The sequence below is a fragment of the Rutidosis leptorrhynchoides genome, chromosome 5, assembly GCF_046630445.1.
Source record: "Rutidosis leptorrhynchoides isolate AG116_Rl617_1_P2 chromosome 5, CSIRO_AGI_Rlap_v1, whole genome shotgun sequence".
NCBI classification, from domain to species: Eukaryota; Viridiplantae; Streptophyta; class Magnoliopsida; order Asterales; family Asteraceae; genus Rutidosis; species Rutidosis leptorrhynchoides.
This window is the reverse complement of record NC_092337.1, coordinates 184,631,008-184,648,304: the sequence shown is the minus strand read 5'-3', so window position 1 is coordinate 184,648,304 and position 17,297 is coordinate 184,631,008.

The following is a 17,297-nucleotide window of genomic DNA, read 5'->3' as shown; positions in this document are numbered from 1 at the left end:
AAACGATTCACAATAGTTGATTACATCGCAAGGTATTTGACCTCTATATGATACGTTTTACAAACATTGCATTCGTTTTTAAAAGACAAACTTTCTTTACATAAAAAATTGACGGCATGCATACCATTTCATATTACATCCAACTATAATTGACTTAATATTAATCTTGATGAACTCAATGACTCGAATGCAACGTCTTTCAAAGTATGTCATGAATGACTCCAAGTAATATCCTTAAAGTGAGCTAATGCACAGCGGAAGTTTTCTTTAATACCTGAGAATAAACATGCTTTAAAGTGTCAACCAAAAGGTTGGTGAGTTCATTAGTTTATCATAATCAATCATTTCCGTAATAGTAATAGACCACAAGATTTCATATACATAAACGTTTTAATAAAAATATTCTAAGTGGTTGAGCACTTGGTAACCATACTTAACATTTAATCAACGTCGCATATTCCCTTTATTATGAAATCTCACTACACTGTACCAAGTGTAGTCACTGAAACGAAGTACTGTGCAACCGTTGAATACTGGTCGTCCAGTCCGGTTGGGGTTGTCAGGCCCGATAGATCTATCAACAGGATTCGCGTTTACAATACCGCATGTAAATGGTAGTTACCAAGCTATTAGGGAAAAATATGCAAAGTGGTACAACTCAACGTAGAATATGTTTTTAGTACTTGTGTCCATTTCGTAAAACAGTTATAAAACAGTGCATGTATTCTCAGCCCAAAAATATATATAAAAAGGGAGTAATGAAACTCACAATACTGTATTTCGTAGCAATTATGTATATGACGGCACTGAACAAGTGCAGGGTTTGTCTCGGATTCACGAACCTATATTAAGTATATATATTTATATGTTGGTCAATATCTATCTAACAATTTAGGTCAAGTCGTAGTGTATCACAATCCTAATGCTCGAGACCGACATGCAAAAGTCAACAAAAGTCAACTTGACCCAAAATGACTTCCAAAATCTTTACATGTTTATTATATAACTTATATATAGTCGTTTTATATATTTAAATATATTTATCAGATCTTATTATACTAAATAATACAAGTCATTTATTAATAAATAAAAATTTATATTAAAATTCATATATGATAAAAATATACTTTTATATATCTCAAGTAATAAAATTTATAAAATTCACTTAATATCATAAAAATATAGTGGTATGTATTATTAATGTAATTATATTACGTGTGGTAAAATATCTTTGTACGCATATTTATTTGATAAAATAATATTGATAATAATAATAATGATAAAAATAATAAAATGATAGTTTCAATAAAAATATTAATTTTTAGTAATAAAGATAATTTTAGTAATAACATCAACTGATAACAATTATAATAATCATTTTAATAATAATATTAAAATTAATGATAATTCAGTTGACCATATCTTTTAATCCGTTCATCGAAACCACACGATTTCTAAATGAAAAATTATTAATTTTTCTTTAGCTTTATGCATATCATATACCTTATCTCAGTAGCATATGTATCAAATTCGTGATTTATCATAAACTATTTAACGACGAAACTAAGCATACAAACATGCATAATCATATATACTCGAGCACTAGTCAGGGATACACTATTAATATATAAAAGATAAGATGTGAATGCTCACATATCAATATTGTGATTCAATATTGCAGGAAAGTACGTAGACGCAACGAAAATGATAAACGTTAGGTTGATCTCACGAGCAATACCCTCGAACAATACCCATAACCTCCATAGCTATAACCCATAATTTCCTTAGCTCTATCCCGTTTGAAAACTTATTTTGAAATCGTCTGAATATAACTCCGTCGTAGTATTTTATGTATACTAATAATATCTTAAAATAATACTAAATAAATATATATATGTAATTCGATTGAGAGAGTTTAGAGAAATATATTTTCAAGTTTCTATGAAATAATGAAACCTACTGAATTTTATTTATAATATATTTTTGAATTATTAAAGTGAATTATTAAAGTATGAATTATTAAATTGAATTATTAAAGTATGAATTATTAAAGTGAATTATTAAAGTATGAATTATTAAAGTGAATTATTAAAGTATGAATTATTAAAGTGAATTATTAAAGTGAATTATTAAAGTATGAATTATTAAAGTGAATTATTAAAGTGAATTATTAAAGTGAATTATTAAAGTTAAAGTAAAGTAAAAGTAAAGTAAAAGTAAAGTTAAAGTATAGTAAAAGTATAAAACTATGTACGTATAATACGCGTATAAATATATTTAATATTAATTTAAATCATTATATCATAAAACATTTTAGAAAAGTAGAATTATATATATTCATAATAGGTTTCAAGTTTTTAAATTACAGTCTGTTGGTGAAGCATGGGATAAAGTCCAAAGGTTAAATAAACGTATGAAATCATCTTAATGAAAAATGTCGAGTTACTTAACTTGTCGATATTCAACATCTAAGTTATTTACACTCCACGTTCTTACTTTCATATTAAATAAAATGAAGGTTAACATAGTTATCTTATCAAGGTCACGAGGAAAATATTATAAAACATGTCTTGAAAATTAAACAGGAATTTCCACTAACCCTTATCTAGTTCCCGTTAATTGACACATTTGTTCTTACTTATAAATCACTTTACCATTTTCTGAATATTGTCAAAAAGAATAGATTTCTTAAATCACAGTGGACCTCATAACATTGGCCCATAATCATATCATAATGTATATGATAATTCAATCATTTGATATTATCTCTTAATTCTGTCGATAAATATATCGAAACAAATACGTTCATGTAAAGTATCATATATCTAATACTTTGTTAATGTTTTCAGTTAATATTATATATACATATCTATATACACATAATTGTTCGTGAATCGTCGAACACGGTCAAAGGGTAATTGATTACATGAATGTAGTTCCAAACTTTTTGAGATTCAACATTACAAATTCTGCTTATCGTGTCGGAAACATATAAAGGTTAAGTTTAAATTTGGTCGAAAATTTCCGGGTCGTCACAGTACCTACCCGTTAAAGAAATTTCGTCCCGAAATTTGATCGAGGTCGTCATGGCTAACCATAAAAATGTTTTCATGACGGATATGTGTTGATAGATAGGATTTTATTACCATAGAGTAATATGGATAAAATGATCCGATTACTCGAAGCGTATGAGTGAAGCTATCACAAAATAGTGGAATGAGGAAAATAAGTTTCGTTATAATTTTTGACGTAGTCATGGTTGAATTCCGGAATTCAAGGGATTCAAAAAAAAAAATCTTGGAAATCTATAAGATATGTTTCTTCGAGATTTAAGGAAATTAGGATCTCTTTAATTAAATGCGATGATCTGTCCCGATTACTACGTCTGATATTTCTCTTATATATTTACCTTTTCCATTCCATTAGTTTTTATCACTTCTATACTCAATTCCAATTTCAAAAGATTGCGAAAATGCTTAATCCAGTTCTAATCCTTGTCTTTATCCTTACTATCGCAACAATCATTCTCCTTTTCCAACTTCCACCGGAGGAATCTGTTTTCTTCTACTTCGCCCTTGGGGTTATAGTGTTTTTAATTCTCCCGTGTCTTTATGTTGCGATAAACATTGATATACACGGTTTGTAATTTATGTGTTGTTATTGGACTTTATATTCTCCCTTACATTTCAGAGTTTCATACTTTTGTTGTCTCTTCCCGGCTTTAAGTCAAGCGAATAATGGTTCAGAATTAGTAGGTATGAAGTTTTGGATGAACATAGTTAATGTTCTAAGAAGGAAATCGTAATGGTACGATCTTGATTTGGCAAATTATCAGAATATCCGGAAAGATAGAACTATCAAGAAGATATGTTCTTAATATGTTTGGAGATTTGGTAGAATGTAAGAGTCGTGTAAATGGCACATGATGACGGTATGTTCTATGAATCATCACGTTCCATTAGAAACTCAGCATGAATTACTGTAATATAATCACGTTGATCAAGTGTCATTATATTATACTAACTCATGCTTCAGTTCCCAACACTACTTCAAAACATTCATATTTGAATTTTTTCATAATTTAGAAACTAACACAGTTTCTTTTATGTTGCAGATATTATGGAGAGATAAATGATCTCAGATAAGAATAGTTGTGAAAATATCTCCAGAAATATGGAGAATATGTATAATGAGAGATACGAAGATATCTTATAATATTTAAGATAAGATGATGATGAAGAATAAGGTCCGCAAAGGTTTAGAGTCAGGAGCAAGGTATTCGTTAATGACTTCGTCAGAAACAGAATCATCAAGATTCTTAAATACAGACTTTGGTCCTTGTATTTGTCCTTGGTCTCCTTCATGGTCTGCTCAATCCATTGTTCAATATCAACTCTTCTCTTTTTTTTGGGCTTTACCAACACATTATTCCTTATCATCAAACTTTTGACTGTTAAAGTCGTTTACAGTTTCTGCTGCTTCATTAGCATTTCGAGAACTAATTCACAGTTTGAGATATTTTTCAGAAACTTCACATTCGAAGTGTGTAAGTTTAGGAGATAGACGTTATATGTATATATAACTATTTAAGTAGAAACGCTGCGAGATTTCAAAATAGTGATTGCTGATTTTCAGTAATTGGTATGGCAATTCTTGTTGCAAGATGCGGATGAGTAAAAGATGGAGTTTCAATGAATAAGTATAGTGACTTTTCGGAGAGGTTTAAGTCGAAGGTTAATGAAGTTATTGATAAGTTTACTGCTAATGTGGTGAGATATGAAAGGTTCCCCAGTAATGATGGTGAAAGGGCAGCGTATCTATCGAAGTTATAATAAAATTAGTTTTACTGAAAAGTCGAAGTTGACTTGTTGGAGCTGTGACAAAATTGGCTACTTTGAAAAGAATCGTAAGGTTGTTTTTGCTAATAAATGCTAAAGAATTCAACGCGGGTACGTGTTAAACTATGACTTTGGGTTCGAGAGTTTTTCAGGTACAAGACTTCGGGTAATGTGTGATTGGATCATCATCTCGATTGTTCCTTATTTGAAGTGTCTTCCGAAATTTCGAAGCGTTTTAAATGCAGCTTGTCATTATCAATATCCAAAGGATAAATTCGTCATGAATCTCAATTGATTCTCGTATCCTTTTGAGTGTTACAATTAAAAGTGATGTTCTATCACAGTTTTGAAGTCAAAGTATAGCTTTGAAAAAAATGTAAGGATCTAAGAGTGATGGTTTTGCTTATATCTCGAGTTGCATTCTGAGATTTCAAAAATCAGAATAGGTGATTGAATTTGAATGAGTATGATTGTTTTGATTTCTTATAAAAGAAGGTATACTGTTGTGAAAATAGGGAGTATAGTTGATGATTTACTGAATTAGAATCGAAGAATGTAATATATTAATTGTGCATTTATATATCTCTCAGGTATTACCTACCCGTTAAAAAAATGTCACAAATAATATTTTGAATAAGAATTTTTCATTACAGTCTTTATGAAAATATATGTATGTATATTTTCTTCAGATGTAATACAGATTTAATGAGTTAATATCAAATTAAGCTCATTTGATTTTCGGCTTGGATTAGTAAAGAATAATCTCTAAAACATTAGAGATTACATAATCTTCGCGGAGTATTTCGCTAATGTAATCAATACTTCAATATTTATTCTTATAGATATTTCCTTAGTGAATTATGCTGATGCTCATAGAACTCTTGCTAACTTCACAAGATATGAATGTTGTTTTTCAGTAAGTTTCGAGTACATTGAAGATGAAAGTGTAAAATCAAACATGTTATTGAATGATACACTTGGTTTATTATGAAACCGAATTCATTTAATTGAATCAAAGATTGTAGTTACGATGGTTAGGTTGTTAATGAAGGATGTACATCATAGCATATTAGTAATATGAATTTAACTGAGTAGTATCTACCCTTTTCAATTCATATTCAATAGCTTAGTACGAAAGATTTTTATAGTTTCAGCATTCATATATATAAAATATATATATATAATTTCTTCAGAAGAATGAGTTAATACTTCATAACTCGTTGATACAAAATACTCGTTGTTGATCAATGATGACGTCCACGGAGATTCTTGAACTGACAGAACTTGTGATGTTATAGGTACTGCTAGTGCTGATGATGCTGACAGTACTGACGGTGATGGTGGTGCTGACGATATTGTTGATGCTGATGATACTGCTGGTAACTGCTGGTGATGCTTGTATAGCAAGTCTAGCTTGTAAATCGCTCACCATTCTTGTCAGGGTTTCGATTCTTCTCCCTATCATCTCTATCTATTCTACTCATCTAATTTATGGATAAGGCTGAAATAGATAATCCCTAAGACTTTAAAGATTACATTATCACCTCAGGATGTTTCTCCGATGAAGTTATGAATCAATACCTCATCGTTTGTTGTTGTTGGTATTCCTCGATATCTATAGTGCGTGTGATGTTGATATCCGAGGTACAGATTGTGATGTTGAGGCGTGTGATGCAGATGTGATTGTTGGTGGTGGTACTGATCCTGTTGATGTTGATGGTGGTGGTGCTGTTGATGCCGGTGATGCTGCTGAAGCTTGTGGTATTGAGGCTTGCGATGTGGATGTTACTGGCGATATTGGTTATGCTGCTGATGGTGTTTGTAATCCTTGCACCATGTGTTCCAAAGCCACTAATCGGGCGCGAAGTTCGTTAATTTCTGCTAGTACACCGGGATGATTGGCGGTTGGAACGAGCGGATGAATAAGATTCGCAATATGGGATAGTATATAATCATGACGAGATACTCTAGCCATGAGTGAGAAAATGGTGTCTCGAACAGGTTCGCCGGTAAGTGCTTCAGGTTCATCGCCAAGAGGGCAATGTGGTGGATGAAGGGATCACCTTCTTCTTGTCTCCAATGGTTGAGTTGACTACGGACCCATCCCCAATTCATCCAAAATAGATGATGGGAAATTGGTTAATCCATTCCGGTGACGCTACTTTCGGAGCTCAGGTAGATATCCATATCGGAATAGCTGTCGAAATCTGAGGAATTCGAACTGGTTGAGGGATCCATCTCGTAGGATCAGGGAAAGAATTTTTGGTATGAAATAGATTGTAGAATTTAGATTTGGTATTCTTCAATTACATAATTTGCATATGTATATATAATGACAAAATTCCGTAAATTACGGAGAATCTTTGAAAAGATGTCAGTCAAAGTTCACAGTAATAGATGTGCTAAGATAAGAATTCGTCTATACACTATTATGCAATAAATGTAGGAAAACGCGTCTAGACTTAAGATGATAAGCAGGTAATTTCCTAAGGATGATAAGTAGATGATTTCCGACTGGAATTGATAAGCAAACTTTTTGACATGCAGACACGGTCAAAGACCAGACTCACTAATGCATCTTAACTACTATCAGTTAGACACACTAATGCAAGACCTGGTTCGCTAAGACCACTGCTCTGATACCAACTGAAAGGACCCGTTCATATACATTATAAACGATTCACAATAGTTGATTACATCGCAAGGTATTTGACCTCTATATGATACGTTTTACAAACATTGCATTCGTTTTTAAAAGACAAACTTTATTTACATCAAAAATTGACGGCATGCATACCATTTCATATTACATCCAACTATAATTGACTTAATATTAATCTTGATGAACTCAATGACTCGAATGCAACGTCTTTCAAAGTATGATATGAATGACTCCAAGTAATATCCTTAAAGTGAGCTAATGCACAGCGGAAGATTTCTTTAATACCTGAGAATAAACATGCTTTAAAGTGTCAACCAAAAGGTTGGTGAGTTCATTAGTTTATCATAATCAATCATTTCCGTAATAGTAATAGACCACAAGATTTCATATACATAAACGTTTTAATAAAAATATTCTAAGTGGTTGAGCACTTGGTAACCATACTTAACATTTAATCAACGTCGCATATTCCCTTTATTATGAAATCTCACTACACTGTACCAAGTGTAGTCACTGAAACGAAGTACTGTGCAACCGTTGAATACTGGTCGTCCAGTCCGGTTGGGGTTGTCAGGCCCGATAGATCTATCAACAGGATTCGCGTTTACAATACCGCATGTAAATGGTAGTTACCAAGCTATTAGGGAAAAATATGCAAAGTGGTACAACTCAACGTAGAATATGTTTTTAGTACTTGTGTCCATTTCGTAAAACAGTTATAAAACAGTGCATGTATTCTCAGCCCAAAAATATATATAAAAAGGGAGTAATGAAACTCACAATACTGTATTTCGTAGCAATTATGTATATGACGGCACTGAACAAGTGCAGGGTTTGTCTCGGATTCACGAACCTATATTAAGTATATATATTTATATGTTGGTCAATATCTATCTAACAATTTAGGTCAAGTCGTAGTGTATCACAATCCTAATGCTCGAGACCGACATGCAAAAGTCAACAAAAGTCAACTTGACCCAAAATGACTTCCAAAATCTTTACATGTTTATTATATAACTTATATATAGTCGTTTTATATATTTAAATATATTTATCAGATCTTATTATACTAAATAATACAAGTCATTTATTAATAAATAAAAATTTATATTAATATTCATATATGATAAAAATATACTTTTATATATCTCAAGTAATAAAATTTATAAAATTCACTTAATATCATAAAAATATAGTGGTATGTATTATTAATGTAATTATATTACGTGTGGTAAAATATCTTTGTACGCATATTTATTTGATAAAATAATATTGATAATAATAATAATGATAAAAATAATAAAATGATAGTTTCAATAAAAATATTAATTTTTAGTAATAAAGATAATTTTAGTAATAACATCAACTGATAACAATTATAATAATCGTTTTAATAATAATATTAAAATTAATGATAATTCAGTTGACCATATCTTTTAATCCGTTCATCGAAACCACACGATTTCTAAATGAAAAATTATTAATTTTTCTTTAGCTTTATGCATATCATATACCTTATCTCAGTAGCATATGTATCAAATTCGTGATTTATCATAAACTATTTAATGACGAAACTAAGCATACAAACATGCATAATCATATATACTCGAGCACTAGTCAGGGATACACTATTAATATATAAAAGATAAGATATGAATGCTCACGTATCAATATTGTGATTCAATATTGCAGGAAAGTACGTAGACGCAACGAAAATGATAAACGTTAGGTTGATCTCACGAGCAATACCCTCGAACAATACCCATAACCTCCATAGCTATAACCCATAATTTCCTTAGCTCTATCCCGTTTGAAAACTTATTTTGAAATCGTCTGAATATAACTCCGTCGTAGTATTTTATGTATACTAATAATATCTTAAAATAATACTAAATAAATATATATATGTAATTCGATTGAGAGAGTTTAGAGAAATATATTTTCAAGTTTCTATGAAATAATGAAACCTACTGAATTTTATTTATAATATATTTTTGAATTATTAAAGTGAATTATTAAAGTATGAATTATTAAAGTGAATTATTAAAGTATGAATTATTAAAGTGAATTATTAAAGTATGAATTATTAAAGTGAATTATTAAAGTATGAATTATTAAAGTGAATTATTAAAGTGAATTATTAAAGTATGAATTATTAAAGTGAATTATTAAAGTGAATTATTAAAGTAAATTATTAAAGTTAAAGTAAAGTAAAAGTAAAGTAAAGGTAAAGTTAAAGTATAGTAAAAGTATAAAACTATGTACGTATAATACGCGTATTGAAATGTCCCGTTCTTATTGATTAAAAACGTTCCATATTAATTGATTTCGTTGCGAGGTTTTGACCTCTATATGAGACGTTTTTCAAAGACTGCATTCATTTTTAAACAAACCATAACCTTTATTTCATCAATAAAGGTTTAAAAAGCTTTACGTAGATTATCAAATAATGATAATCTAAAATATCCTGTTTACACACGACCATTACATAATGGTTTACAATACAAATATGTTACAACAAAATAAGTTTCTTGAATGCAGTTTTTACACAATATCATACAAGCATGGACTCCAAATCTTTTCCTTATTTAAGTATGCGACAGCGGAAGCTCTTAATAATCACCTGAGAATAAACATGCTTAAAACGTCAACAAAAATGTTGGTGAGTTATAGGTTTAACCTATATATATCAAATCGTAACAATAGACCACAAGATTTCATATTTCAATACACATCCCATACATAGAGATAAAAATCATTCATATGGTGAACACCTGGTAACCGACAATAACAAGATGCATATATAAGAATATCCCCATCATTCCGGGACACCCTTCGGATATGATATAAATTTCGAAGTACTAAAGCATCCGGTACTTTGGATGGGGTTTGTTAGGCCCAATAGATCTATCTTTAGGATTCGCGTCAATTAGGGTGTCTGTTCCCTAATTCTTAGATTACCAGACTTAATAAAAAGGGGCATATTCGATTTCGATAATTCAACCATAGAATGTAGTTTCACGTACTTGTGTCTATTTTGTAAATCATTTATAAAACCTGCATGTATTCTCATCCCAAAAATATTAGATTTTAAAAGTGGGACTATAACTCACTTTCACAGATTTTTACTTCGTCGGGAAGTAAGACTTGGCCACTGTTGATTCACGAACCTATAACAATATATACATATATATTAAAGTATGTTCAAAATATATTTACAACACTTTTAATATATTTTGATGTTTTAAGTTTATTAAGTCAGCTGTCCTCGTTAGTAACCTATAACTAGTTGTCCACAGTTAGATGTACAGAAATAAATCGATAAATATTATCTTGAATCAATCCACGACCCAGTGTATACGTATCTCAGTATTGATCACAACTCAAACTATATATATTTTGGAATCAACCTCAACCCTGTATAGCTAACTCCAACATTCACATATAGAGTGTCTATGGTTGTTCCGAAATATATATAGATGTGTCGACATGATAGGTCGAAACATTGTATACGTGTCTATGGTATCTCAAGATTACATAATATACAATACAAGTTGATTAAGTTATGGTTGGAATAGATTTGTTACCAATTTTCACGTAGCTAAAATGAGAAAAATTATCCAATCTTGTTTTACCCATAACTTCTTCATTTTAAATCCGTTTTGAGTGAATCAAATTGCTATGATTTCATATTGAACTCTATTTTATGAATCTAAACAGAAAAAGTATAGGTTTATAGTCGGAAAAATAAGTTACAAGTCGTTTTTGTAAAGGTAGTCATTTCAGTCGAAAGAACGACGTCTAGATGACCATTTTAGAAAACATACTTCCACTTTGAGTTTAACCATAATTTTTGGATATAGTTTCATGTTCATAATAAAAATCATTTTCTCAGAATAACAACTTTTAAATCAAAGTTTATCATAGTTTTTAATTAACTAACCCAAAACAGCCCGCGGTGTTACTAGGACGGCGTAAATCCGGTTTTACGGTGTTTTTCGTATTTCCAGGTTTTAAATCATTAAGTTAGCATATCATATAGATATAGAACATGTGTTTAGTTGATTTTAAAAGTCAAGTTATAAGGATTAACTTTTGTTTGCGAACAAGTTTAGAATTAACTAAACTATGTTCTAGTGATTACAAGTTTAAACCTTCGAATAAGATAGCTTTATATGTATGAATCGAATGATGTTATGAACATCATTACTACCTTAAGTTCCTTGGATGAACCTACTGGAAAATAGAAAAATGGATCTAGCTTCAATGGATCCTTGGATGGCTCAAAGTTCTTGAAGAAAAATCATGACACGAAAACAAGTTCAAGTAAGATCATCACTTGAAATAAGATTGTTATAGTTATAGAAATTGAACCAAAGTTTGAATATGATTATTACCTTGTATTAGAATGATAACTTACTGTAAGAAACAAAGATTTCTTGAGGTTGGATGATCACCTTACAAGATTGGAAGTGAGCTAGCAAACTTGAAAGTATTCTTGATTTTATGAAACTAGAACTTTTGGAATTTATGAAGAACACTTAGAACTTGAAGATAGAACTTGAGAGAGATCAATTAGATGAAGAAAATTGAAGAATGAAAGTGTTTGTAGGTGTTTTTGGTCGTTGGTGTATGGATTAGATATAAAGGATATGTAATTTTGTTTTCATGTAAATAAGTCATGAATGATTACTCATATTTTTGTAATTTTATGAGATATTTCATGCTAGTTGCCAAATGATGGTTCCCACATGTGTTAGGTGACTCACATGGGCTGCTAAGAGCTGATCATTGGAGTGTATATACCAATAGTACATACATCTAAAAGCTATGTATTGTACGAGTACGAATACGGGTGCATACGAGTAGAATTGTTGATGAAACTGAACGAGGATGTAATTGTAAGCATTTTTGTTAAGTAGAAGTATTTTGATAAGTGTATTGAAGTCTTTCAAAAGTGTATAAATACATATTAAGACACTACATGTATATACATTTTAACTGAGTCGTTAAGTCATCGTTAGTCGTTACATGTAAGTGTTGTTTTGAAACCTTTAGGTTAACGATCTTGTTAAATGTTGTTAACCCAATGTTTATAATATCAAATGAGATTTTATATTATTATATTATCATGATATTATCATGTATGAATATCTCTTAATATGATATATATACATTAAATGTCTTTACAACGATAATCGTTACATATATGTCTCGTTTAAAAATCATTAAGTTAGTAGTCTTGTTTTTACATATGTAGTTCATTGTTAATATACTTTATGATATGTTTTCTTATCATAGTATCATGTTAACTATATATATATATCCATATATATGTCATCATATAGTTTTTACAAGTTTTAACGTTCGTGAATCACCGATCAACTTAGGTGGTCAATTGTCTATATGAAACATATTTCAATTAATCAAGTCTTAACAAGTTTGATTGCTTAACATGTTGGAAACATTTAATCATGTAAATATCAATCTCAATTAATATATATAAACATGGAAAAGTTCGGGTCACTACACGTATAAATATATTTAATATTAATTTAAATCGTTATATCATAAAACATTTTAGAAAAGTAGAATTATATATATTCATAATAGGTTTCAAGTTTTTAAATTACAGTCTGTTGGTGAAGCATGGGATAAAGTCCAAAGGTTAAATAAACGTATGAAATCATCTTAATGAAAAATGTCGAGTTACTTAACTTGTCGATATTCAACATCTAAGTTATTTACACTCCACGTTCTTACTTTCATATTAAATAAAATGAAGGTTAACATAGTTATCTTATCAAGGTCACGAGGAAAATATTATAAAACATGTCTTGAAAATTAAACAGGAATTTCCACTAACCCTTATCTAGTTCCCGTTAATTGACACATTTGTTCTTACTTATAAATCACTTTACCATTTTCTGAATATTGTCAAAAAGAATAGATTTCTTAAATCACAGTGGACCTCATAACATTGGCCCATAATCATATCATAATGTATATGATAATTCAATCATTTGATATTATCTCTTAATTCTGTCGATAAATATATCGAAACAAATACGTTCATGTAAAGTATCATATATCTAATACTTTGTTAATGTTTTCAGTTAATATTATATATACATATCTATATACACATAATTGTTCGTGAATCGTCGAACACGGTCAAAGGGTAATTGATTACATGAATGTAGTTCCAAACTTTTTGAGATTCAACATTACAAATTCTGCTTATCGTGTCGGAAACATATAAAGGTTAAGTTTAAATTTAGTCGAAAATTTCTGGGTCGTCACAACAATCCTTCGGGATATTTATCAGACTTCCAGCAGACTGATCCCTTGGTTCATGAAAGTGATCCATTGGATCAAACCACTTCTCTTTCGGATTTTGAATCTCAGGGTCTGGAGGAAGAGTCCTTAACTGAAAGAGATTTGCCACCTCATGGTATATCAATGATTTCGGGAGTCGGAGATAGCAATATTTCTGCGAGAGCTAAACTGACGGGTAGTTCTGCTACTCTGTCAGAGTCCCATGAGACTAAAGTCATGGAGGCGGATGCTTCGAAAGAAACTTCGCCGGTGACAACTCCGGTTGTTACCCAACCTCCATCAGAAGGGGATATCACGAATCTGACTAGTAGTATGTACAGCCCTACATATAAGAATAATACCGCACAATCATCCTTACCTGCCCTCACGGAAACTCAAATACTTCCATCGACATCGCCTTCAACAGGTACTGCTACTGCTTTTGTTCATGGTTACACCGTTGTTTCACCAACTGGGTCACCTTCTCGAATTTCAAATAGATATGAATTACAGTATCTCTCTGACAATGAGGTGGAGGAGCTCTATCTTGCTGAGTTTTCTAAACGGACTGATCTTGATGAAGTTCGTGAGACTATAATGATTTATCTTGAACAAGCAAGGATAGTGTATCCTTTCTCTCCATGCAAGTCACCTGGACCAATTCACATGCCTAATCATGATGATTTCGATCCCGACAATCTTCATGAGGGGGAGAATAGACAAAGTGGTTATCGGTCCAGTGGTTATGAAGCTGGTACATCTAGTCAACAGAAGGATAAAGATGTTGTTGATATATTTGATTCCGGTAGTGATGAAATTGAGGAAATCTAGTGTGAAAGTTTTCTAGATGAATCAGAAAGTCAGAGAGAGGGTGACTCAGGGATGTTAATGATTATGGATACAGCTGATCAATCAGAGAATAAGTCATCTCAAGAGAACAATCAAAATTTTGACAACATTGAAGATATTTTGAAGGGGTCATCGAGTGTCGCCAATGAATTCAATGATCATCAATTTGTTAACTTGACATCTCCAACTGATGAATTTGGAATACACTTCGAAAAGGAGATTTTCTCTAATGGCAAAGAAGATACTACGACTCCTCCTGATTTGAATGTTCCATTTCAAACTGCAGAGATTATTCTTGAGCGTGATGCTGATTACCAACTAAGTGCGGATGAAGAGAAAAAGATTCTTCGTTCCCCATTCATTGAACAACAAGCGTATAGAATCTATGGTGATTCTGATCTCATCCTTTCTGCATTAATGAGTGTTCTGGGTGCATGGAAATATCATAAGAAACCAGAATATCTCAAAGCTTATCTGAGTGTTCGCAATAAATTCAAATTGAAGAATGAAGAGAAACTTCAAATTCAGCGGAATTCAGAGATTAAAAGCATAAATAAGATTTTGATGATTAATAAGGATGAAGTGAAGATGCCATTGTTTCAAGTTACAAGAATGGATGATGAGGATTATCAGTTTTCAGAAGCGAATTTTGATAAACTGAAGATGGACGACATTATTTTCATTTACAATTATTTGATTAACTTGAATGAATCTGCAACAACTTATCATGCTACTGCAATGAAGGCAGTCTACAGGTTTATTCTTGATTCGATGAGATGGATGTCTGTTCATGATTTTCAAATGGGATTGGAATCTGGACACAAAAAGCTCAGAATCAAACCGCCAAATCAAGTGATTGAAGAGCTAAGATACATGTCCTTACTTGAAGTGAGCGACTGTCCATATAGGTTTGCATTTATCAATTCTCACTATACAAAGATCTTCATCAGAGTCTCAGATTTCAGAAGATACTCAGACGGAACGTTGATGTATGCTTTCAAATACATGAGATGGAGACTGATCAATAACTGCTATTCAACTGAAGATAATGAGATTGTCAAGTACATTCTCACAAGATTGAAAAGTCGTCTCAAAACAAGAGTGAATATACGAAGATATGAGAATCTCAAGGGATTCAAATCTAAAGTTCACTTCAGAGGAACAAAGTTCCTTTAGATGTTTTCGATAGGATTATATTGTAAAGTTCACATTTAACACTAAGGGGGAGATTGTTAGGACCCCGAAGTTGTATAGTGTTAATGTGAATTAAGCTTAAATGAAGGTTCCTTAGAAGAGGGCTATATAAGGAACCTAAGTAGTCCTAATTAGATAGCCACTGTATTGTAACTGAGTTCTAGAAGCTGTGGAATGTAATTTGTACCGATTCTCTCTCATACCGAGTCTTCTTCCTACATACCGAATCTTACTCTATCTTATCATTTCTCTCAATCTCAACATGATCTGACCTATCATAAAGGATAATATCCTTAAAGATCAAAAATCAGCTTTTAAGACTGATATTACTCAATCCTTGAGATTGACTTTTAAAGATTGGGAATTACAAACTCATGGAATTCGATGATATCTAAACTCGAGCTTGAACGAGAAAATATTTTGATCAAAATTACAAACCGATTTGTTTTCTGAAAACCCATTTTTAATGCTTTCATTACCATTGAACGTAAAATCCTAGGAATTCACCTGGAATTCATTAGGTCACCTGAACCAAATCGGGTTTCAACCGTAAGAATGGTGGTTGCATAGCATGGTCGAAGACAGGACCTTGTGCTAGACCGTAAAATTATAGGGTGATCTTTACTATTGCTCCTAAAAAGGATAGTAATTGCATCCAACACGATATAGATCATAATTAAAAGCATGTCAGGGGACATTGCCTTAACAATTGCTTGTTCAACGCTTTCCTTTACAACCGGACGGTAGTTTACCGAAAGGTAATATACAGAGCAAGTATATTGGAGTGTTGCTTTCCCAATACAAGGTTAGCAAGTGGGTGACACAAAACCATAAGTTTTGAGCCAAAATTTTCAAATCTGAAACCCACAAAACCCACAAAAACAATTTTGCAAACATCGGTGAAGGGTTATTCCGAAAAACTTATCTAGGGTAAAAGCTAGATTGAATTTTCAAAAGATCAAATGTTTTCATAAAGATCCAATTTCCTAAAGGATCTAAATTTTCATAGTTATGTGGGACTGTAAACCACCTCGTTACTACCATTGTTCATACCGCCGTATAGAAATCACTGATGTACAAAGTGTGAAGAATAAAGAAGTGATTCTAGTATTTTTATTTCAAGACTATATTGCTTGGGGACAAGCAACGCTCAAGTGTGGGAATATTTGATAATGCTAAAAACGAACATATATTTCATAGCATTATCCCTCAAGAAAGACAAGCTTTTAGTTGCAATTGTTCTATTTACAAGTGATATTCGTTTGTATAATAATAAAAGGTGAAAACAAAAGATAGATTTGACGATTTGAAGACGCAAACGACCAAAAAGCTAAAAAGTACAAAGTACAATCAAAGTGGTTCAAATTATTGGTGAGAAACGTCTCAAAATTACAAGAGTACAAGCCGTAAAACGCAAAATACAAGATATTAAATTG